General features: G+C 35.6%; 1 protein-coding gene across 5 annotated transcripts in view; it reads left to right on the top strand.

Moving 5' to 3' along the window:
• Clock (clock circadian regulator) overlaps positions 1-23582 on the top strand; it is a 125658-nt gene that overhangs the window by 19732 nt on the left and 82344 nt on the right. For 3 of the 5 annotated variants that reach the window (XM_010640275.1, XM_019209965.2, XM_010640276.2), the window contains one exon: positions 21637-21728. The exons of the other annotated variants lie outside the window; for them this stretch is intronic. The gene's annotated coding sequence lies outside the window, so the exon portion shown is untranslated. The remainder of the gene's footprint in view (positions 1-21636; positions 21729-23582) is intronic. 5 annotated transcript variants of the gene reach the window in all.

Raw genomic sequence — 23582 nt, 5'->3', positions numbered from 1 at the left:
CAAATGGATTAAAGATCTAAATATTAAAACAGAAACATTAAACTTGCTGGAAGGTAAGTTAGGCAGAACTCTGGAAGACATTGGTATAGGAAAAGACTGTATGAACAAATCCTCAGTAGCACGGGAACTAGCAGATAGAATCAACAACTGGGATCTCATCTTACTAAAAAGCTTCTGTACTTCAAAAGAAACCATCAGCAGAACCAAGAGACAATCTACAATGTGGGAAAAAATTTTTACCAGCTGTTCCTCAGACAAAGGACTATTATCAAGGATATATAAAGAACTCAAAACAATCAGCCTCCCCAAATATAAAGACCCGATTCAAAAATGGGCATCCGAAATGAACAGACATTTCTCAGACAAAGAAGTAAAAGCAGCAAGAAAATATTTGAAAAAATGTTCCACATCACTGGTCATTTGAGAGATGCAGATGAAAACAACACTGAGATTCCACCTCACCCCACAAAGAATGGCTGCTATCAAGAAATCACACAATAACAAATGTTGGCGGGGTTGCAGGGAGAAGGGAACCCTTCCCCATTGTTGGTGGGAGTGCAGACTAGTGCAACCACTACGGAAATCAATATGGAGATACCTCAAAGAGCTTGGACTGCAGGTTCCATTTGACCCAGCCATCCCTCTGCTGGGTATCTTTCCAAGAGAACTAAAAGAATCATATCACAGAGAAGTATGTGCACCCATGTTTACAGAATTGCCTACTTTTTGATGGAAAAAAACCCACCAAGAAAGAAAAAAATCTGACAATTTGGCTGCTTTTCGCTCATTTGTTGAAAGCTTTGTTTCAAACTGTCAAGCAATTTATATGACATCTGCATACATGACAGTTGATGAGTAACTTGGATCATTTTGTGGTTGTTAAAATTTTTGGTGATGTATGCCAAGTAAACTTTCCAAATATGGTATAAAATGTATATTCCCTGGTAGATGTGAAGTCATTTTATTCCTTGAATTTAGAAATTTGTCCTGGAACTCAGTCACCAGGTCTGTCTTTGTGCAGTAATAAACCATTTGACTTTGTGAACAGACTCATTGCACCTATTTCAAAAAGAAACCCAAACATCAGAGTTGATAATTGATTCACTTGTTATCCATTGATGTTACATTTGCTAAAAGAACACCAGCTGACCAGCACAGGAACAAACTACTCACAATTGTATAGAGCAATCTTTGGATTTCAGAAATATATAACATTGACCTCCAATATGGCAATGAGAAAGTAGTATTGATACTGTCAATATTACATCATAACGAGATTGATAGTGAGGCTGGACATGGTGGTACATACCTGTAATCCAGGCACTAGGGAGGCTGAGGCAGGAGAATCCTTTGAGTTCAGAGTCAGCCTGTGCTAAACAGAGAGCTCCAAGCTAACCTGGACTACCTTATGGTGAAGAATAATAAAGTAATATTGATACTGTCAATGTTACACCATGATGATGAGATTAATGGTGAAGCCAGGCATGATGGCATATTCCTGTAATCCCAGCACTAAGAAAGCTAAGGCAGGAATCTTGTAAATTCAAGGTCAGCTTGTGCTACATAATGACTTCAAGACTAGCCTGAACTGTATAGTGAGACCCTGTCTCAAGACAAACAAAAAAGATTGATAGTATCTTCAACATAAATGAAACCAGAAATGGTCACATTTTACAACAAAATGAATGGTGGAGTAGATGTTGTTGCTGAATTACATAGCTACTATGATGTCACTCAAAACACAAAATACTGGACAGTGGTTGTTTTACTTAATCCTAAACAACAAAGAAAATAATGAGTACAAAATACCACAGAGAAATTTTCTTAGAGGATTGGGGCTGGAATTGATAAATGATTAATTTACAATAATGGAAGAGCAGTATGTATCTGCCCAAAGAACTCCTCAAAAGAATTCTGGAGCAGGCTAGTGAACAGACAGGTTAACATTATAAGACCCTTCTAAGAAAACAGGAAGACCAAGTATGTCCTACTGACAAGAGAATGAAACACATGTGCTCTCAGTGTTAGGCGATACTTGTATATGGAACATGCTATTCTCCTGTGAGAACTACCTTAGGGGTGATAATTGAAGTAAAGATTATTTTTGTGGTAATTTGATTTGTATTCATTGTAGTTCACATAGGAATTCTTCTTGGCTGTTACTTTTTAAATTTAGTAAGCCAACAGACAATTGATGTAGAAAATGTTAATGCTTATTCTAAACACTCAGTATATATTTGCTATTTTATTTTATTGATATTTCATTTTCCTGCTAAGTGGACATTGTGTAATATAACAGAAAGCTCCTGACAAAAGAGGAAAATGAGAGTTGACAAGTGTGATCTGCCAAACAGGAAAGGAAAGCTAAGTACACGTGCTGTCAGTGTAAGACAGACTTGTGTATGGAATATGCTATTGTCACAGTGAAGATTGCCCTAGCGAAGATTATTTCTATCATAGAGTTTTGTTTGTTATTTTCATGGTAGTTTACATAGGAATTTATTTCTGCTGTTATTTTTTAGATCTTGTAAGCAGATAACTAGTTGATGTTGAAAATGTTGATGTTTATTCTAAATACTCATTATATATTTGATATTTTATTTTATTGCGATTTTATTTTTCTGCTAAGTGGACATTATTTAATATAATAAAACTCATAAAATTAATAATTCATCAATAGAAATAGTCCTAAAAAATAAATGTGGCCATTACAAACCTCCATAATGTGCCTTCTCTAAAAATTTGCCATGATGCTCTGTGAATGCAAAATCTAAAGAGTTCATAGATTGTGATTTGATTCTTCTTTAACAAAAATATTTAGTATGCACAGTATATATTCACTGTGTACAGTACTACATATTTCTATATAATTATCTCATTGTATCTCACTCTTAGAGTTGCTAAAATTGACCAGTAAGTTCTTTTGGTGAGAGTATGACCCATTGTGAAATTTGCCATCATTTTGTTTTGTTTTGTTTTGTTTGGTACCTGGGATCAAACTTGGGTCATTGTGCTTGTGAGGCAGGCAATGGAACCACTGATCTAAATCTTCTGGACCAACTGTCACTTTTTTAAATGATGGTTTTAGCATACATTGAGGATAATTACCCTATTTGTATTTTTTGTTTTGTTTTGTTTTGTTTTTGGTTCTTATTGAAATTCTTTGAAGGAGTAGCCCTCACTAATTAGAAGTTTTTTCCTTCCTTGAAATACAGTTGACAAGCAAAGCACTTTGCAGAAAGTTCCTATTACTTACAAATTTTGATTAGCCTTTGGGATATCATCAGTAACTATTGGGTTTAATTTTATTTGTTAATTTTTTTTAGCAGTTCTAACTATTCAGGAGGACTCTTTTATGAGTATTATTCTCTCTTAGAGGTCTTCCAGTGAATGATAACAAAATTTACTTTTTAAAATGAGTAAAAACTAATTCTTTCTTGCATTGGTTATGTACTTCTAGCATGATTTTATTGTACTAAAATTTTTTGATTACTCATCAGTTAATTCTATTTTTCTTAAAAATACAATATGGAAACGGAGAAGAATGATCAAATCACCTAAGAGAGTGGTAGAATATGGAAATAAATGTCACTATTGTGTCATTTTTTTAGTTTTTAATATTTTTGTATTGCCCAAAATATTGTTTAATCTTTCAAGAGGTCATAAAGAAACCTACAAAGCTGGACATGGTGCCACACACTTATAATTCAAGTTTGAGGCTAGTCTGGACTCATGTTAAGTTCAAGGCCAGCCTGAACTCTATAGTGAGACCCTGTCTCAAGCGCAGGGTCCTGAGTTCAATCCCCAGTACCAAAAAAGAAAAAAAAGAAACTTAGAGACATTATCTTTGTAGGTGCCTTTTTCCTATCATTGAGCACATTGAAAAGTTTGAAATTTTAATTTCTGTGTATTACAACAAAGAAGAAAAATGATAGGAAGGTATCTCATATCTCCTTGAGAAATCACAAGTTAGTATTAAGAGAAGCAGCACTTCAGACTTTGTCCAGTAGAAATTTAGTGTGAACTTTGGACAGCATTGTTAATAGAAACTTAATGTGAACCACAAATGTAAGATATATATGTAATTAAAAATGTATAATTAAATATGTAAAAATAGGTCAAATTAATTAAGCAAAATCTTAGACTATAATTGCTCAGGTAATGATATCCAGATGAAATTTCCCAAATTAGTCAATGTTTGAATAATTATATTTCTGAAAATGTAGTTGTGCTTATCTAGTCATTTAACAAAAAGGAATATTTTCTGATTAGCCTGTACCATCTTATGTTGCTAAAATAATGTTGATACTATTCTTTCATCTTTATGATGTTTACACACTAATATTTACTTGATAAATTTGATGTGCTTTTTATACACTAAGGTGATTGAAAACTAAATGATGTAAAAAAAGAAAAGTTGTATTTTTTCTTTTAATTGGTGTCTGTAAATTTAAATAGAAGAAGTCTTATGATTTTGGAGCACAGAAGATGGTATCCTCTCTTTAGCAAAACTTTAAGCCTTTATAGACTTAGAATAATTCTTAAACTACTGCATTTTGGTGATGCAAGTACAAGAAGAGCTAGAACTGCTGATAAGTTGGTAGGAAATTAGAAACAAATCTGGAAAGAGAACAGATATATTTGAAATGTATCTAGAGATGAATCTGGAGTAGAGAGATGTTTAAAGTCTAGAATCAGTATAAGGTGAGTATGCTAAACATTTATTCCTGAGCAATTAATTGCTTTTAGAAGACAATGCCCATGTTATGTACATGTATTTTCAAAGTATGGAAAAAATAGAATACAATTTAGGTTTTGATTTGTTGAATATTTCTTTTAAAATTTAAAGGTTTTTTATTGTTTCCCTTTTTACATAAATTATTCATAAAATGATTTAAATAGAATCATTTAAATTAGACTAGTACCCTTCTACTTAAAAAGACTTGAGAGGAACTAAAACTATGTATTTATGTGCACATTTGTTTATTTTAAATGTATATTGTAAAATTATGTAGTTAGAGTAGTGGGATTCTTATGGTCCACAACTTCAGTGGTTAAACAATCCAATGATGGCGAACCTTTTAGAGCTTTCAGTGATAACAGCCAGATGTGGTATGCCTGCCATAGGTTTTCTTCAGCTGCAGTAACCAGTGAGTAACCCAGAACAAGAGAGATCCACCAGATAAATTGTCTGTTTTTTTTTTTTTTTTCTATTCTCACCTGGTAACCATATGAAGAAGGCACAGTATTTCCAAAGGACTTATCTGGAGATTTCCTGCATGACTGAAAAATTAGCTGTAATTTTTAATGGAGCAGTGATATTATAGCAATGCAACACTTTTTATTTGCTTGACCTGCTTCCCTGATTTACTTCCCCTAATCTTACTCCTCAAGTTGCCAACTCTTCCTCCCCCAAATCATTAATCTGTAAAATTTGCCTGAGACTGTTTACTAAGGGTTCTAGTCTAAAACATTTGTACCGTAGCAAATCCTTGTAGTGGTATTTTTAGTTGAATTGCTTACTAATTCATTCTGCAAAACAGGGAAGTGATTACTGGTAGTAAATGGGGTGGTAATGACCCTTGGATGTAGTTGGCATCACAATTCTAAACCTTTCATCTGTGATTAATTGGAGTGAGGTTCATGGAGGGCAGAGTGTTAGGAGAAACAAGTGCTTCATTTCATAGGTGTGGAGGCCGTGATAATTGTGAGGATTGTATGAGGTAATTGCTTTTGATGACTTGGTGACCTTAAAAAAGAGGTCAGACTTAGGACAGCTTAAGGCCTACTTTGGAAGCCAGAGGGCTTCATTGACCTTTTTACAGAAGATTCTTGTACTCAGGGAGACTATGCTAGGAAACTGGCCCTGAGTGTGATTTTCAGGGTGACAGAAGTGCAGAGGAGACCAAATATACAACCTTGATAGGCCTATGCCTGAGGCAGGGCAAACAGGGAATGACAAGGACTCTGTGCCTAAGGATTTTGAACCCCATAATTCCTGCTGAAGCTTCTTGGCTGGGAGAAACATTTCTTTTCCCTTTAGCAGAAGATAGCACCTTCCACTCCAGTCCAGTCCCCAATCACTACTGAAGACTGTAGGGGGATCATATTCAAAGGAAGAACTTTGTTCAATGAAGTTTACTGTCAAGATCTGCCTCCACTATTAATTACCTTTTGGCCAGTGACTATAGCTAGGTTCTTAGAGATTTGCAAATCCTACTGTGTGAAAAACTATGCGATAACACAAAATGAATTACAGCACTGAAGTAAAATATACTAAGAGAAAAGGGTGTGAGAAAGTGTTGGAGAAAGTGGGAGCAGGTTGAAAGAAGAAAATTCATTCACGTGAGGATACTGAAGACCAGAGGGATTCATTATTCTTTAAAGTCATTGGAACTGCTTCTTGTAACTTGTTTGTTGTCTTAATCCATTTGGATGCTACAACAAAATACCTTGGTCTGAGTGCCTTTTCCTCTCAATACTGGGGGCCAAGAAATTATTGGGGATTAAACTAATTACACACTAAGCCATATCCCCAACCCTTTTGAAAAATTTTTCTGAATATTTAGATAGAGTTTCATTAAGTTACCTGAACTGAGCTTGATCTTGTAGTCTTCCCACCTCCTGCTCCCAGAGTGCTAGGACTACAGGCATGCCTCATGAGACATGCCTGGCTGATCTGAGTAATTTTTTTTTTTTTTCCAAGGATTGAACTCGGGATCTTGCGCTTGTGAGGCAGGTGTGGTGCCAATGAGCTAAATCCCTGTCCCTGATCTGAGTAATTTATAAACAAAAATTAATTGTACACAATTCTTGAGGTTGAGATTTCTAAAATTAAGGTGCCAACAGTCCCATTATCTGGTGACTGCCCATTTTCTGCTTCAAAGATGATACCTCTTTGTCCTTCCCATGTGAAGAAAAGGTAGAGTAAGTTTTTTGGCCTTTTTTTGTAAAGGCAGTAATCCCAATGATGATGTTGGAGCCTTCATGACCTAGAAATCACTCCTTAGAGTCTCACCTCTTAGTACATTGGAGATTAAGCTTCAATATTAGGGAATGGAGGTGCACACATATTCAGGTGATGACACTGGTATAGTTCTTTGAAGTGTAGGGCAAAATGAATACCTATAGTCAATCTTTTATCAAACAAAAACAATTTATGTCATGAAGAAACAAGAAATATGGGGAATTTTTCTAAAAAATTCACACCTTGGACTAAAGATTTAGCTTAGTGGTGCTGCTGCCTGCCTTGCAAGCACAAGGTCCTGAGTTTGATCCCTGGTAACAACAACAACAACAAAAAATAATAATAATAAAATAAAAATAAAAAATAAACACTTTGTGTGAAAAACTTTGTACTTTCCATCTCCTCTCTGGCACTGGTTGGATAAATTCTCTCCCTTTCTTTAACCTGCCTGTATTCATCACGTGAAGCCACATTGTCTTGTGGCTCTGAACAAGCTTGGCAATATACTGCTCTTGTTTGCTTTGTTTCCTTGTCTGCTTGATATTCCTTTCACACTCTTCATAACCTGGCCTTGTACCTTCTCTTCTCTGTCAGTGTGCTGTCTTTCCCTTAGGTTTTTCTTTTTAAAGCCGAAATGATAGCTTCCACAGGTCTTTGATCACAGCCTACAATAAGAAATACATTTTATGTTGTGATCCAGTATCTCAAAGAACAGTTTCAGGAAACACTCTTAGCATTACTAGGTATTCTGTATATACTTTTATTTTCCTTTACAGGCTGGTTATGATGGTTCATAAATTGTTAGACCAAAGGGTAAAACCATTTGTAACTTTAAGACCCTGGATATAGATAGTGTTCTCTATAAAGTTTGTACCAATGTCTACTCCTAATGGCAACCTAAGAAAGTAGTGACAAAGCCAACATTGTAAGTGCTTTGAGAAATTTACTCCTAGAACATATGACTCATTGGTGTCCTTAGACCTGTACAACACCCAGCTGCCTAGGGATAGAGTACCTTGTGCTTTGACTTAGCTCTTTTTTCAGGAGTAGTAAGAAAATGAGAAAGAAACCTTCAGCTTTCCCTAAAGGCTTGCATCTTCATTTTGTTGTTGTTTATTTTCATTAAACAGTCTTCTATGTTTTTTTTCTTAAAGTATCCTAAAAAAGAATTTTGAAAAAACTTACTCTTACACATTAGTTTATTTTCACGTAATTATTGTAATTACAAGAAGTTGCAAAGATTCTGTATAACTGTACTTGGTTTTCCCAGTTTACATGCTATGTAACAGCAGTACAAAATAAAAACCAGGAAGTGGACATTAGTAGAATGTATGTTCCTGCTTTAGTTCATTTTATCATATGTGTGGATTTGTACAACCACCACTGCAGTCAAGATACAAAATCAGTCTACTACCAGAATATTTACTTTGGCTACACCCTTGTTCCTCTGAAATCTCTAGTCCCTGGCAGTTGTTAGTATGTTTTTCATCTCTGTCACTTTAGGAATAACATATAAATCATTCATACATGAAGTTTTGAGATTTTTTTTTTCCCTCTTAGGACTAGGACCATCTACATTTTTCAAAGTTTGTTCTTTTAATTATTGAGTAGCATATCATGGTATTGGGTGTATTGTAGCTTGTTTACCTATGTTTTGTAGGGCACTTCTCATTATTTCCAGCTTTTCACTATTATAATTAAGCTACTATAGACAGATTTTTGTTTGGACTTAGTTTTCATTGCTTTGAGATAAATGCCAAAAGTATCATTGTTGAATTGTTGGGTTGCCTGGTAAGTATATATATTTAGGTTTGGTTTGGTTTTGTTTTTTTGGTACTGGGGATCAAACTCAGGACTTTGGGCTTGTAAGGCAGGCGTGGTGCCACAGAGCTGCATCCCGGCCTATATTTAGATTTGTAAGAAGCTGTCAAACTGTTTTCTAGAATGACTGAACCACTTTACATTCCCAGAAGTGAATGAGAGATGCAATTTCTTTACATCTTCATTAACTTTTAGCATGTCACCTTTTAATTTTGTTTCTCTAGTAGGTGTGTAACAGTGATTGTCCATGTAGTCTTACCACGCACTTCCCTAGTAGTTGCCGAAGTTGAGCATCTTTTCATGTGCTTGTATGCCATCATTATTATCCCCTCTTATAAAATGTTTCATGTCTTTTGCTCATTTTCTAATTGGACTGTGTGGTTTGTTACTATTGAGCTTTGAAAGTTCTTAATATATTCTATGTATGAATCTTTTTCTCAGATATATGCTTTGCAAGTATTTTCTCCCAATCTATAGCTTGATGTTTCATCCTTTTAACTGAAACTTTCATTTTCAGCTTTAATTGAGTTTATTGGTACATTTTAGGGATACAGTACAGTTACATTCATTGTTGGGATCTTGTACCTTTACATGACAGGTCTTGGTTCTCATTTTTTCCCCTTGTCCCTGCCCTCCCTTCACCCCCTGCTCCCCTCCCCATCTACAAACACTTTATTTCCATTTTTTCATCATCTCACATTTTTTTTCTTTTCCCTTGTTACCCTTCCCCTACCCATCCCACCTTCCCTACACCTTTAGCCCCTTTCTTCCCATTTCACAATGTCAGTAATCTTATTAGGATCTTATGTATTATTACAGTTTAGTCACACCAGAGAAACTATTAAGTATTTATACATATGTGAATTACTTATTTCACTTAGGAGTATATCTTCAATATATATCCATTTCCCTATGAATGAATATATTTTCTCGTTCTGTATGGCTGAGTAATATTCCATTTTATAGAAAAACCACATCTTCTTTATCCAGTTTCCAACTGATGGGCAAATGGGTTCTTTCCAAGTTTCAGCTATTACAAACTGTGCCGCTATAAACATGGGTGCGCATACATCACTGTGATATGATTCTTTTAGTTCTTTTGGAAAGATACCCAGCAGAGGGATGGCTGGGTCAAATGCAACCTCTAGTCCCAGCTCTTTGAGGTATCTCCATATTGATTTCCACAGTGGTTGCACCAGTATGCACTCCCACCAACAATGGAGAAGGGTTCCTTTCTCTCCACAACCCCACCAACATTTGTTATTGGTTGATTTCTTGATAGCAGCCATTCTTTGTGGGGTGAGGTGAAATCTCAGTGCTGTTTTCATCTGCATCTCTCTAAATTTTGGTGAAGTCTAACTTGCTAATTTTTGTCCTTTGGTGCATTGCATTTTTGGAATCACGCCTAAGAACTTTTCACTACGTTCTAGGTGCTAAGAGTTTCATCTTTTTTTTTTTTCCTAGAAGTTGTACATCTTAATGTTTTGCATTTAAAGCTATATCATTTTGAGTTAATTTTTGTGTAGGGTTTTAAGGCAGATCAGGGTTCTTTGGGTCAAGGTTCCTTTATTTCTTAGTATCATTTGATTCAACGCCATTTGTTGAGAAGACAGACTATCCTGTCTCCATTGAATTGCTTTTGCACTTTCACAAAAACTTTTCAATTTAATGTTAGGCCTGTTCTATTTGATTGATCCACATGTCTGGCCCTTTATCTTTCCAAATAAATTTTAGAATAATTTTTCTTTTTTTCCTTTTTATTGAGTTTATTGGTACAATCTAGGTCTACAATATAACATTCATCAGTAACATTCATTACTGGGATCCTGCACCTTCAGGATCTTGACAGGTCTTGATTCTCATTTTTTCCTTGTCCCTGCCCTCCCTTCACCCCCTCCTTCCCTCCCCATTAACAAACTCTTTATTTCCATTTTTTCATTTTCTCATATTTTTTTCTTTTCCCTTATTTCGTTGCCCCTACCCTTCCCCCTTTCCCTACACCTTTAACCCTTTTCTTCCTATTTCACACTCTTAATTATTCCATTAGGATCTTGTGTACTATTACAGTTTTTCACACCAGAGAAACTATTCGGTATTTACACATGTGTGACTTCTTTATTTCACTTAGGAGTATATCCTCAATATATTAGAATAATTTTTCTGTATCTAAAATATCTTGGGATCTTGATAGGTGTTATATTAAATTTATATACTACTTAGATTCTTTTTTTCCATTCATTTTGTAAAAGCTTTCAACATAGAAATCTGTCCTTTTGATGTTTTGGTAGACTTACAGCTAAATATTTAGTGTTTTGAGTGATTGTAAATGGTGTTGGCATCGTTAATAAATGTGAGATTCACAAAAGATTAATTTTTATTAACTATATCGATTATAGTAGAATAAAAGTATATTCCTGTTACATTAATCTATATCAAGTCTGTGTAAGAATGAAGAAATGAGCAGAGAAAAGAGTGATGGTACATGATAACTTGTAGCTTGGGTAAAAAACTATATAGATTTATTAATGAAAATATTCTTTAGAAATATTCAAAACACTGTCTTTGATGTATGCTACTTTTATTTAAACATATGACATTGATTTGATAGAAGTAACAGTTCTTTTTATGTTATTCATATCATACAGAAATCCTGAAGTTACAGACACAAAAGTAACTGAGACATTTGATTTTCTTGTTTTTCTGACACTGGTACAAGCATACATCTTAAATTCACATTCGATATGTTTTACAGCTGTTGACTACCAAATACAGTAATTATTTTTTTTTCCATTGAGTTTATTGGTACTTTTTTTTTTGGTATGGGGGATCGAACTTGGGCCCTTGTACTTGTTAGGCAGGCGCCAGAAACACTGAGCTAAATCCCTGGCCCTGTGGTAATTTTAAGTATACAGTGCAGTTACATTCATCATTGGGATTGTGTACCTTTACGTGACAGATCTTGGTTCTCATTTTTTACCCATTCCTCTGCCCTCCCTTCACCCCTTCCACCCTCCCCTATTTACAAAGACTTTGTTTCGATTTTTTTCATTTTCTCGTATTTTTTCTTTTCCCTAATTCCTTTCCCCTACCCTTCCTACTTCCCCTATACCTTTAGCTCTTTTCTTCCTATTTCACATTGTCAGTTATACCATTTGGATCTTATTTACACTTTTAGTTTTTCACACCAGAGAAACCCTTTGGTATTTATTTCACTTAAAGAGTATATGCTCAATATGCATCCATTTTCCTATAAATGACTCTAGTTTCTCATTCTTTATGGCTGAGCAGTATTCCGTTTTATAGAAAAACCACATCTTGCCAGGGATTTAGCTCAGCGGTTCAATGGCCTGCCTTGCAAGCACAAGGACCTGAGTTTAATCCCCGGTACCAAAAAAAAAAAAAAAAAAAAGAAAAGAAAAATCACATCTTTATCCAGTCTCCAACTGATGGGTAATTGGACTGTTTCCAAGTTTGAGCTATTACAAACTATGCCACTGTAAACATGGGTGAGCCTATATCACTGTGGTATGATTCTTTCAATTCTTTTGGAAATATACCCAGTAGAGGGATGGCTGGGTCAAATGGAACCTCCAGTCCAAGCTCTTTGAGGTATCTCCATATTGATTTACATAGTGGTTGCACCAGTCTGCATTCCCACCAACAGTGGAGGAGGTTGCACCAGTCTGTACTCCCACCACCAACCTTTCTCCCACAACCCCTCCAACATTTGTTATTGATTGATTTCTTGATAGCAGCCATTCTTTGTGGGATGAGGTAGAATCTCAGTGTTGTTTTCATCTGCATCTCTCGAATGACCAGTGATGTGGAACATTGTTTCATATATTTACTTGCTGTTTTTACTTCTTTGTCTGAGAAATGCTTGTTCATTTCAGATGCCCATTTTTGAATCGGATCTTTATTTGGGGGGTCTAATTTTTTTGAGTTATTATATATTCTAGATAGTACTCCTTTGTATGAGGAGCAGCTGGTAAAGGTTTTTTCCCACATTGTAGTTTGTCTCAGCTCTGTTGGTGGTATCTTTTGCAGTGCAGAAACTTTTTAAAAAGATGAGATCCCAGTTGTTGATTCTTTGTGCTAGTTCCCGTGTTCATAAAGTGTTTTTCTATACCATTGTCTTTGAGAGTTCTGTCTAACGTATCTTCCAGCAAGTTTAGTGTTTCTGTTTTAATATTTAGATCCTTAATCCATGTGGATTTTAGTTTAGGGCATAGTGAAAGATAAGGGTTTATCTAGTTTTAATTTTTGACAGGTTGAAATCAGTTTTTCCAACACCATTTATTAGAACCACGATAGCCTCTTTTCCTCCAGTGAGGATGGTTGGCTCCTTTGTCAAAGATGATGTAGCTGAATTTGTCTGGAGCTGCTTTTGTATCTTCCAGTCTATTCCACTGATCCTCGGATCTTTTTCTTTGACAGTACCATGCTGTTTTTATCACAGTGGCTTTGTAGTATAGTTTCAACTTTGGGATTGTGATGTCTCTGTTGCCTAGAATTGCTCTTGGTATTCTGGGTCTCTTCTGATTCCAAATTAATTTTTGAATTGTTTTCACTAGTTCTGTGAAATACAGTGTTGAAATTTTAATTGGCATTGCATTGAATCTGTTTTTCAGTTTTGGTAGTATGGCCATTTTCACTGTGTTGATTCTTTCTACCCAGGAGCAGGGGATATCTTTCCATTTTCTTATATCTTCTTTAATCTCTGGTTTTCAGAGTGCTGTAATTTTCAGTGTAGAGGTCTTTTGGTTCCTTCATTAGATTGATTTGGATGCTGTTGTGAAAGGAATTGTTTTCCTAATTTCTTTCTCGGTGAGTCTGTTGTTTGTATACATGAAGGCTATTGATTTTTGAGTGTTGACCTTTCAGCTACTCTGCTGAAAGTGTCAATTAAGTCTAGAAGTCTTTTGGCAGAGTTTTTTGGGTCTTGTAGGTAGAGTATCATAATGTCAGCAAATAATGACATTTTAACTTCTTCCTTTCCTGTCTTTATTGCTTTAATTTCTTTCTCTTGTCTAATTGCTGTGGCTAATGCTTCCAGAACTATATTGAACAGGAGTGGTGACAGTGGAACATCCTTGTCTTGTTCCTGATTTTAGTGTGAAGGTTTTCAGTTTTGGGCCATTTAATATGATGTTGACTGTTGGTTTTTCATAGATATCCTTTATCAAGTTAAGATAAAGACCATCTTTTCCATTTTTTTTAATTTTGTTGAATGTTTTTTGTGCATCTGTTGAGGTGATCATGTGGTTTTTGTACTTGACTTTGTTAATATAGTGTATTACATTTATTGATTTACTTATGTAGAACCATCCTTTCATCCCTGGTATAAATCCCACTTGGTCAGGGTACAGGATCTTCTTGATAATCCTCTGTATTCTGTTTGCTGGTATCTTATTGAGGATTTTTGCATCTATGTTCATTATGGAGATGGGTCTGTAGTTCTCTTTTTTGGTTAGGTCTTTCCCTAGTTTTGGAATCAAAGTAACACTTGCTTCCAGGAATGAGTTTGGAAGTATTGCTTCCGTTTCAATTTCATTGAAAAGTTTAAAGAGTAGTGGCAGTAGTTCTTCTCTAAATGTCTTGTAGAATTCAGCACTGAAGCCATCAGGACCTGGACTTTTCTTAGTTGGTAGATTTTTAATTATGTTTTCAATTTCACTGATTGTAATTGGGGTGTTTAGAATATTTTTATCTTCTTTGTTCAACTTTGGTAATTCATGAGTATCAAGAAATCTGTCCATTTCTTCTGTGTTTTCCATTTTATTGGAGTACAGGTTCTTGAAGCAGGTATTGATGATCCTATGGATTTCTCCTGGGTCTGTTGTGACTTCACCTTTTTTGTTCCTAAATGCATGGATCTGAGCTTTTTCTTTCCTTTTTTTCACAAAGTTGACTAAGAATTAATCAATTTTCTTTATTCTTTCGAAAAACCAACTCTTCAATTCGTTGTTTGGTCTTGGTTTTTGTTTTTGTTTTTGTATTCTCTTAGTTTCTATTGCATTGGTTTCTGCTCTGATCTTTGTGATTTCCCCCCTTGTATGATCTTTTGGGTTTTCTTGCTTTTCTTTTTCTAGGAGCCTAAGATTCATGATTAGATTGTTTATTTGAGCTTGCTCTGTTTTCCTAGTGTGGGCATTCACTGCTATGAATTTTCCATGAAGAACTTATTTTATTGTGTCCCATGGATTCCTGTATATTGTATTGGCATTATCATTTATTTGTAAAAACTGTCTAATTTCTTGTGTACTTTCCTCTGTAACCTATTCATTGTGCAGGAGAGTATTGTTCAATTTCCATATGTTTGTGAAGTTCTTACATTTTTTATGCTATTGATCCTCAGCTTAATTACACTATGGTCTGATAATATACATGGGACAACTTTGATTCTTTTGCATTTATTTAAACATGTTCTACGAGCTAGTAAGTGGTCTATTTCGGAGAATGACCCATGTGCAGCTGAAAAGAATGTACATTCTGATTTTGTGGGGTAGAAAACTGTAGATGTCTACTAAGTCTGTTTGTTCTAAGACTTGGTTCAGTTCTGTTATTTCATTGTTGATTTTTTTTGTGTAGATCTTTCTATTTGGGATAGTGGGATATTTAGGTCCCTCATTACAATTATATTAGTGCTTATTTGGTTTTTCATGTCCCTTAATATTTGTTTAACATAGTTGTTGGTATTAATATTTGGTGTATGTATATTTATGATTGCCATCTCTTCCGCTTGGATTGTTCCCTATAGTGGCCTTATTTGTCTCTCTTAAATCAGTTTTGGTTTGAAATTTACTTTGTCTGCTTTTTTCTTGGCTTCTGTTGCATAGAGAACTGTTTTCCATCCTTTCACTTTCAGTGTATGAATTTCTTTTTGAACTAGGTGTGTTTCTTGTATACAACATATTATTGGATTTTGCTTCTTAATCCATTCTGCCAGTCTTTTTGTTTTGATTAGTGAATTGAGGCCATTGACATTAATGGTTGTGACTGATATGCATTGACTTCTCATTGTCATGTTATGTCCTGTTGGCTCTTTTTAATTTTTCCTCTTCTCCCTCCTTTAGTTTCTTGCCTTGCTGAATTGATTGCTCTGTGGGCCTCTCATCGCATTGAGACCTTCATTGTCTTTTTCTAGGATTTTTAGAATTGTTTGTAGGCTGATTTGGTATTCATGAAGTTTCTCAGGTGTTCTTTGTCATGGAAGTATCTTATTCTCCCATCCATTTTAAGAGAGTTTTGCAGGATACATCAGTCTAGGTTAGAGGTTGTTTTCTTTTAGGGCTTGAAATACCTCACTCCAAGCTGTCCTTAATCTGAGGTTTTGTGTTGAGAAGTCTGCTGTGATTCTGATGGGTTTTCCTTTGCATGTGATTTGTTTCTTTTCTCTAACCGCTTTCAGTATTTTGTTTTTCTGTTGGGTTTCTGGGATCTTGACTATTATATGTCTAGGTGTAGATTTTTGTTTAAACATGGCTAATTGGAGTCCTAGATATGCCTCACTTATCTGTATGTCAAATTCTTTTGCTCTGTTTGGGAAGTTTTCTGTCATTAATTCTGTGAATAGTTTTTCTAAGTCATTTGTACTTTCTCCTGCTACTTCATGGATTCCTATCAATCTTATATTATTCTTCTTTGCATCATCTAGGAGTTGTTCGATCGAGTTCTCATGATCCCTGTTTTTAAGAGATTTCTCTTTTCCTGATCACTGACTGCAATCCTTTCTTCCATATCTGAAATTCTATATTCACATTCATTCATTCTGCTGCGAATACTTTCAGTAGAGTTTTTAATCTCTTGGATATCTATTTGAATCTGTTTCATGGATTCCATTTCTTTCCTATGTTGGGCATTCATGGTTTCCATTTCTTTCCTATGCTGGGCATTCATAGCTTCTGCCATGGTCCTGAGCTCATCTATTTTTTATCTGTTTCTGTTCTAGAGTATCAATTATGTCTTTCATTCTTCTCACCATTTCTGTAGTTATCTGGGAAATTGTTTCTGTTTTGAATTTTTCTAGCACCTGATTGATCTGTTTTGTTACTTCCTATGCTATGAGTTCAGGGTGTCTTGGTGGTTGATTGTCAGACCTTTCCACCTTATTTCCCCTAGAATTTCCCATTGGTGAACTGGAAGTCTGTATTTGTGCTTTCTTTAAGTGTCTTCTCATTTTTATTTTTGTTGTTGGGCTGTCCTTGGCTTAATTCCTGGGTTAGTACTTTGATGTTTCTGATATAGGTGCTCTTTAAGTTTTGAGTCTCTAAAAACTCAGAGACACTCTCATTTTCATAATGTCAGAAAGGCCAACTCATTAAATCAGTTAAAACCCTGTAAACCAGTTGATATAATCAGCAACACAACAGCATCAAGCACAGCTTCGAAATTGCCTTTTTGTTGTAGTTATTAATCTATCACCTTCAAGCATGTGAATTAAATCAAAGTCAAAGACCAGCCCAAAATATGTTTATAATGAATAAACTCTTTACTATAGCAACTTTACCTTTCAGGATGGGGACTTAGAAGTTGTTGGGAGGAGAGGAATAGATAGGTAAAAATATAGGAGATGGTTTCAAGGGAAGCCAGAGGACACAGGATGATCATGCAAACTCTAGGAAACTGTTGAAGACAAGAGGGAAAGACAGAGTGCGAGAGCAAAGACAAGAATAGAAGAACTTAACAGTAATAGGGAAGCTATAAATTTTACTCACTTTTTTTGGAAACTAATGACAATTGAATGAAGGAAAAAGAGAAGAAAGAGAACATCTGAACTACAGCAGGAACAAAAAGGGAGATGAATAACATGGAGCAACAGATGGGAAAAAGGAAGAATTTGAAGAATGGGAAAATATAAAATTTTTAAATTAAATATTGAAAGTAAGAGGAAAAGAAAGAAAGAAATTTAAAGAGCCTCTTTCAGTGTATATCTATGCTGTCACAATAGACAATGTGCGTAGCAGTGTGCAGAACTAAGTCAATTAGTCTCAGTCAACAGCAGACCCCTGAGATTTAGGCTAAATTCTGGCTGCAAGGCCTAAGTTGAGCCCCCTGACCTACTGCAGGGTTAAACTCTGCAAAGTTCACCTGCAGGTTCTAGCTGCCCTTCCCCCAAAGATAGTCCAGGTTCTAATGGAAGGTGGTAATCCCTCCACTTACCAACTACAGAGGTCTGATGTGCCTTTATTGCAGTTGTTCACTTCCATTCTATCTTCTGGGGCTCAGTAAAATGGCCTTTATGACCACCTGTGCTTCTGCAGTGTGGATCCAAGTACCTGCACAACTAGGAGTCCTGAGAGCATGAGGTGGGGGGAGAAATGATGCAGAGGCACCTGCGTGGCTGGGTGGTCCTCACTGTTCTGCTCCAATGACAGCCTGAGGCACTGGAGGTGGGGGAGTAGCCAGCTCCCCACGTGGCTGGGCAGTCCTCACCAGTCTGCTCTGATGAAGGCCTGGGGCTAAATACAGTAATTATAAAGATAAATTACTTAAGAATCTGGCCTTAAGCTTTTTACCTGAATGGACTAAGCAGTAGTTACCACTAGTGTTTGTTATCACCATTTTGCTTTCATTAGATTTTTCCCAGATGAGTTTGTTAATATAAGATTTTAAAAAAATTCTTACTTTCTGAAGTCCTGACATAATTGGCCAGTACCTACATTATTTTATTTCCCTTAATAATAGTGTGTGGAACAGGAAAAATAAGAGTGTACTTTGAATGTATGATACCTCAATTGAAATATTTGAAAGTATTCCTTTAACTGGTATTCTGGATGATGAACAATTTAGGAAAATACACTATAGCAAAATTTTAGATTGGTGAGAATGTTCCATCTTTTTTGTGAAGCTACAGGAGGGATATAACCTAGGATTTAGGGATGAAGCAACATGATGACCTTGATATTGTAGTAACTAGCCAGTAGCTGTGGAAATTAAGGACCTTGACATTGATTCTCTTAAAGCCATCTGGACTGTGGTATGAAGACTCCTGAATTGAGATTTAATTTTTTATCATTGGGTTATAGATTTCAACTCTCTGCAGTGTAGTTTTCATCTATCTTTTATTTTCGTGACCTTTAAAAACTTTCATCATCGTGTATTTCAACTTGCTTCTTTTTTCTGATGTGTAAAAGTGAAGGGCCGGGGATTTAGCTCAGTGGTTCAGTGGCCTGCCTTGCAAGTGCAAGGACCTGAGTTCAATCCCCAGTACCAAAAAAAATAAAAGTGAAGTCTTTTCTAGTCTTCCTATATTCAATAGAGCAATTTTTTCTTTTTCTTTCTCCTTTAAAAGGTTATTATTATTATTATTATTATTATTATTATTTATGAACCACTCCTGTTTTTCATTTTCTTCTGTTCTATCTATCACATTTTGTCTCATGTGGTCTTTCTCCATTCAAAACACTTCTTCGGATATATTACAAAAATGTAATTGCAAACTGGAACATCCTCATATTTGAATAAAGAAAGAGAAATGATAATGAAACAAAATGAGAGCAGAAATTTGATATGTTTTTCTCGTTATAGGACATCTCAAATTGATCATAGTGAACAAATTGAAAGAGGAATGTAATTTCTTCAACACCATCTTTAATAAAACTGCTGGTTAAAAGAGAAATGCCCAGTTTCTTGTTTCTAGTCAGGCATGTAAGAAGCTTAGAAGATGCCCCTCCCTCCTAAAACAATAAATTGAACAAACTAAAAAATCAAGTGATCTTGTCAACCCTGAGAAAACTGAAGTCACTTGTGAAACTGTTGTTTTTCTAAAGCTGGAGAGATAGAAAACCAAATACATAATCAAAGCATATCAAAGTAGAAACCCCTGTGGGAATCAGTGACAGAGTAGGATAACCTAGGCAGTCATTGACAGTTGCCAGAGGCTTGCCGTGGACGAGTCTCAGGGATGAAACAAAGAGCCAGTCATAAGATGATCCCCACACTTCTCTAAGTTTTACCTCCAGGAGGTCAGCCAGGATTGTCACAGTAAATATTGGAGAGCTGTCTAGTCTCCTTGTGCTTCTGGTAGGGGGAGATGAAAAGTAATCATTTTGAAATATATAAGAAAAGCATATTCTTGTCGGGCGTGGTGGCACACGCCTGTAATCCCAGCACTTGGGAGGCTGAGGCAGAAGAATCGCTGTGAGTTCGAGACCAGCCTGGGCTACATAATGAGTTCCAGGTCAGTCTCAACTACATAGTGAGACCCTGTCTCAAAAAAAAAAAAAAAAGAAAGGAAAGAAAGCAAGCAAGCAAGCAAGCAAGCAAAGCAAAGCAAAGCATGTTCTTAACAAAATCTGACCTTGGCAAAAACTGTTTAACCAGACCATAACTAAAGATAGATTGACCTGAGGAAGGAAAATACCAAATTCCAGCCAATTCTCTCTATGTCAAGAAAGGAAAACATCCAGTTCCAGCTTCTCTAGCCTTCTGCGCATGAGCGTGAACACTGAGCTTCAGTCCATTCTTAACCATCCTGTCCTGTCTAAGGTGGTATAGGGGAAACTTAAAAGCACTTGTGACAGTTCCACTGTCAAGAAAAATCAGGCAGCCTAAAATGAATTCTAGAGCTAGTTCCTTGAAGGGTAAACAAAATAGACAACCACCTAGCCAACATTACCAGAAAAAAAGGGGAAACACAAATTAATATAATTTTATTAGGAATGAAAAAGACAAAATCAAAATGTATACTGCCAAAATTCAGAAGATTATTGGTAGCCACTTGGAGAACCAGTACTCTATTAAAACAGATTTCAGAAGAAATGGATAGATTCCTAGATATATATGAACTACTGAAACTGAATAAAAAAGATATAAAAACTCTGAACAACCCAGTAATAGGCAGTTAATTGAATAATAGCAAAACCTGCCAACTAAGAAAAGTCCATATCCTGATGGATTTACTACCGAATTTTAAAAGAACTTTTAGAGACCATTGAAGACCAGTGCTTCTCAGATACTTATGAAATCAATAGTGACAGAGTACTCCCAAAGTCATTTCTAGAAGCTAGCATCGCTCTGATTCCAGAACCAGAAAAAGTAAGCTGAAAAATAGAACTACAGGATGTTCTCTTTAATGAACACAGGTGCAAAAATCCTCAGCAAGATTCTGGCAAACAGTGCATTAAATCTCAAAAAAGATCACACATCATGACCAAGTAGGATTCATCCCAGGGATGCGGAGAATATTTCAACATATGCAGTCAATAAATATAACATAATCACATTTCATGCTTGCATTACATGCCCCTCCTTTAGAAAACCTTTTCTGACAATCTCACAGCAGACTAGTTTGTATTTCTATCATGGTTTCTCTTCATATTTTTAGGATCATTCAAACTTTTCATCTCCTTTGGAGTTGCCCTAAAGACTGAGTTCTTCTAAGTGATGGCAAACCTTTCAGAGCTTTCAAGATGACTTAAACAGCCTGCTGCAGCACGCATGCTATAGGTTCCACCACCACTATCCTAAGGGTTGATAGGATCTGATAAGTTGATTACCTGTTCTTGACATACAGGAGGCTCTCAGTAATATTCTGTGTGTAGATGAATGCACACACACTGGATGCTGGATGCAGATGCCTATAAATCCAGTGACTCAGAAGGCTGAGGCAGGAGGATCATGAATTTGAGGGTATCCTGGGCAGCATAGTAAGACAGTTTTTCAAAATAAAATTTTAAAAGGCTGGGGATGTAGCCCAATGGTGGAGCACTGTATGGCACATAGGAAACCCTAGGTGCAATACTCAGTACTTAAAAAAAAAAAAAAAAAAAAAGCTTCAGTGTTACTTAGAATTTGTTTAGCATTATTTTAGCAACTGCCTTTATTTATGAAGTTGTTTTTTATAGTGAAGCTGCTGAAGCTCAGAAGCTGATTCTGTCACATTCTAAGATGCCTTCAGAAGACTCTGCATGCTGCCTAAATCAGTCTTGAGAGATTGGTGAGTTTCACTAGATGTCTTCATTTGAACTCAATAATAATTTTCATTCTTGAGTAAAAAGGTTACTGAAAAAGTAATGGAAATCCACATATATTTTTTTATAGCAATTTCTGAAATTTCTCAAAAGTTACTGTTCAAAAGTAAAAATTACAACTTCTTGTCTTTTCTGTGAGATACAGGAAGATAATTTTCAAATCACTGAAAAGTAGAAAAAGAATCATTTACTTCCTGCCAGATTTTAAGTTCAGACATAATGTATCTGTCGCTGAGAAGGGACGGTTACCTACCTGTAGTTCCAGTATACAAGTGAATTTCCATGAGGAGTCTGCATACTGCTAAATCCAGCCTCCTGTCTAATTTTGTGTGGTTCATAAGCTAAACAACAGTATAAAATATTTTTAAATGGCTGAAAAAAATTCCTCAAAGAATACTAATTTGTAACATAAGGGAGTTAGGTGAAATTTAGATTTCATTGTTCACAAAGCTTTATTAGAATGTAGGCAGTTTTTAAAAAATTGTTTTGTGTATGGCTGCTTTCAAGCTATAGTGACAGCTAACTGGTTGCAACAGAGTCCCAAGGGTCCAGAAAACAAAGTAAAACAAAGAGCAACAGAATGTACAAACAAGTACAAAAAAAGTACTATAAGGACGCTTTCTGAGTAAGTTAGTTGATCCTTCTTGTTCTGTGCAATTGGAGAAGTATTTATAGTTTGACTGCAAGGATTTAAGAGATGAGTCAGGGAAACTTCCAGGGAGATGAGAGTTGGTTCTAGTTCTTAGTGACTTCTTTGTCCTTTTTTCCACCCTCGAAAATTTAATCCATGTACTAGTAGATTAATGTGTACTTTTGTAAATCAAGAGAATTGGATTTTCCTATTATTTTTCTTTTGAAATGTCTGTATATGAGAATAAGAAAGGAAATGAGTATAGTATTTTCAGTTTTACCCAAATTTTAATGTTATCTTAATAATCTTAAAACACTTAAAAAAGGCTAAATATACCTTTTGTACAGTTTGTTTTTTTACTGATGTATAAAGAGTGCCTTTGGGCTGAGGATTTAGCTCAGTGGTTCCTGCCTTGCACGTGCAAGGACCCAAGTTCTCTCCATGGTACCAAAAAAACAAAAAGAGTGCCTTTTATTTTTAAATGGGAGAACTAATGTATTATTTGGGAACTAGTTGACTAATTGTATCAGCACTAGTGCTTCAAGGATGAAGGTACACTATCACTTTGGAGGCTTAGAGGATAATGTTAAGGAACTCTACAGACACAGGCAGGTTAAATAGTGTATTAGATAGAAGACCACGATTTTAATATTTACATTCTTTTGTTGCTCTAGAACACTTTCTAGTTCATGTGGTCTTGAGAGCACATTCGTCACTATATCCAGTTGCTTCATTTGGATAAAATAGGAGAAAATAATAACTTTGCTGTCTGAAAACAGGAATTTTAGGATTTGCTAAATTGTAAATTTCCTGAGTAGATATCATGAATGTTTGTTTAGTGCTAGATCCCTCAGAGTTAGTATAGGTAGGCATGTGTTTGTTGAGTAAAGGAACAAGGTCTGTTTTAGTTCCACTCTTTTTTATATCTGCACATAATTGCAGTAATTCCAGTTTCTTTAAGGATTGGTTTGGGGTATTTTTGTTACCTGGAGGAAATTTTTTATGAAAACGGTAATTTTCTATAGATACTTTCTTTATAGATAACTGTCAAATCATTGGCCTTAGCCAGGAGTGTGAATGTACGCTTTCAACCCCAGCACTCAGGAGGCAGAGGCAGGAGCATCACAAGTTTGAATCCAGCCTGGACTACAAAGTGAATTCATGGCTGGCCTGGAACCTGTCTTTAAAA

The sequence above is a fragment of the Fukomys damarensis genome, unplaced genomic scaffold (genome assembly GCF_012274545.1).
Source record: "Fukomys damarensis isolate Sample0158 unplaced genomic scaffold, DMR_v1.0_HiC HiC_scaffold_35, whole genome shotgun sequence".
Lineage (NCBI taxonomy): Eukaryota > Metazoa > Chordata > Mammalia > Rodentia > Bathyergidae > Fukomys > Fukomys damarensis.
Note: the sequence above shows the minus strand (reverse complement) of the source record. Positions and strands in the feature narration are given on the sequence as shown.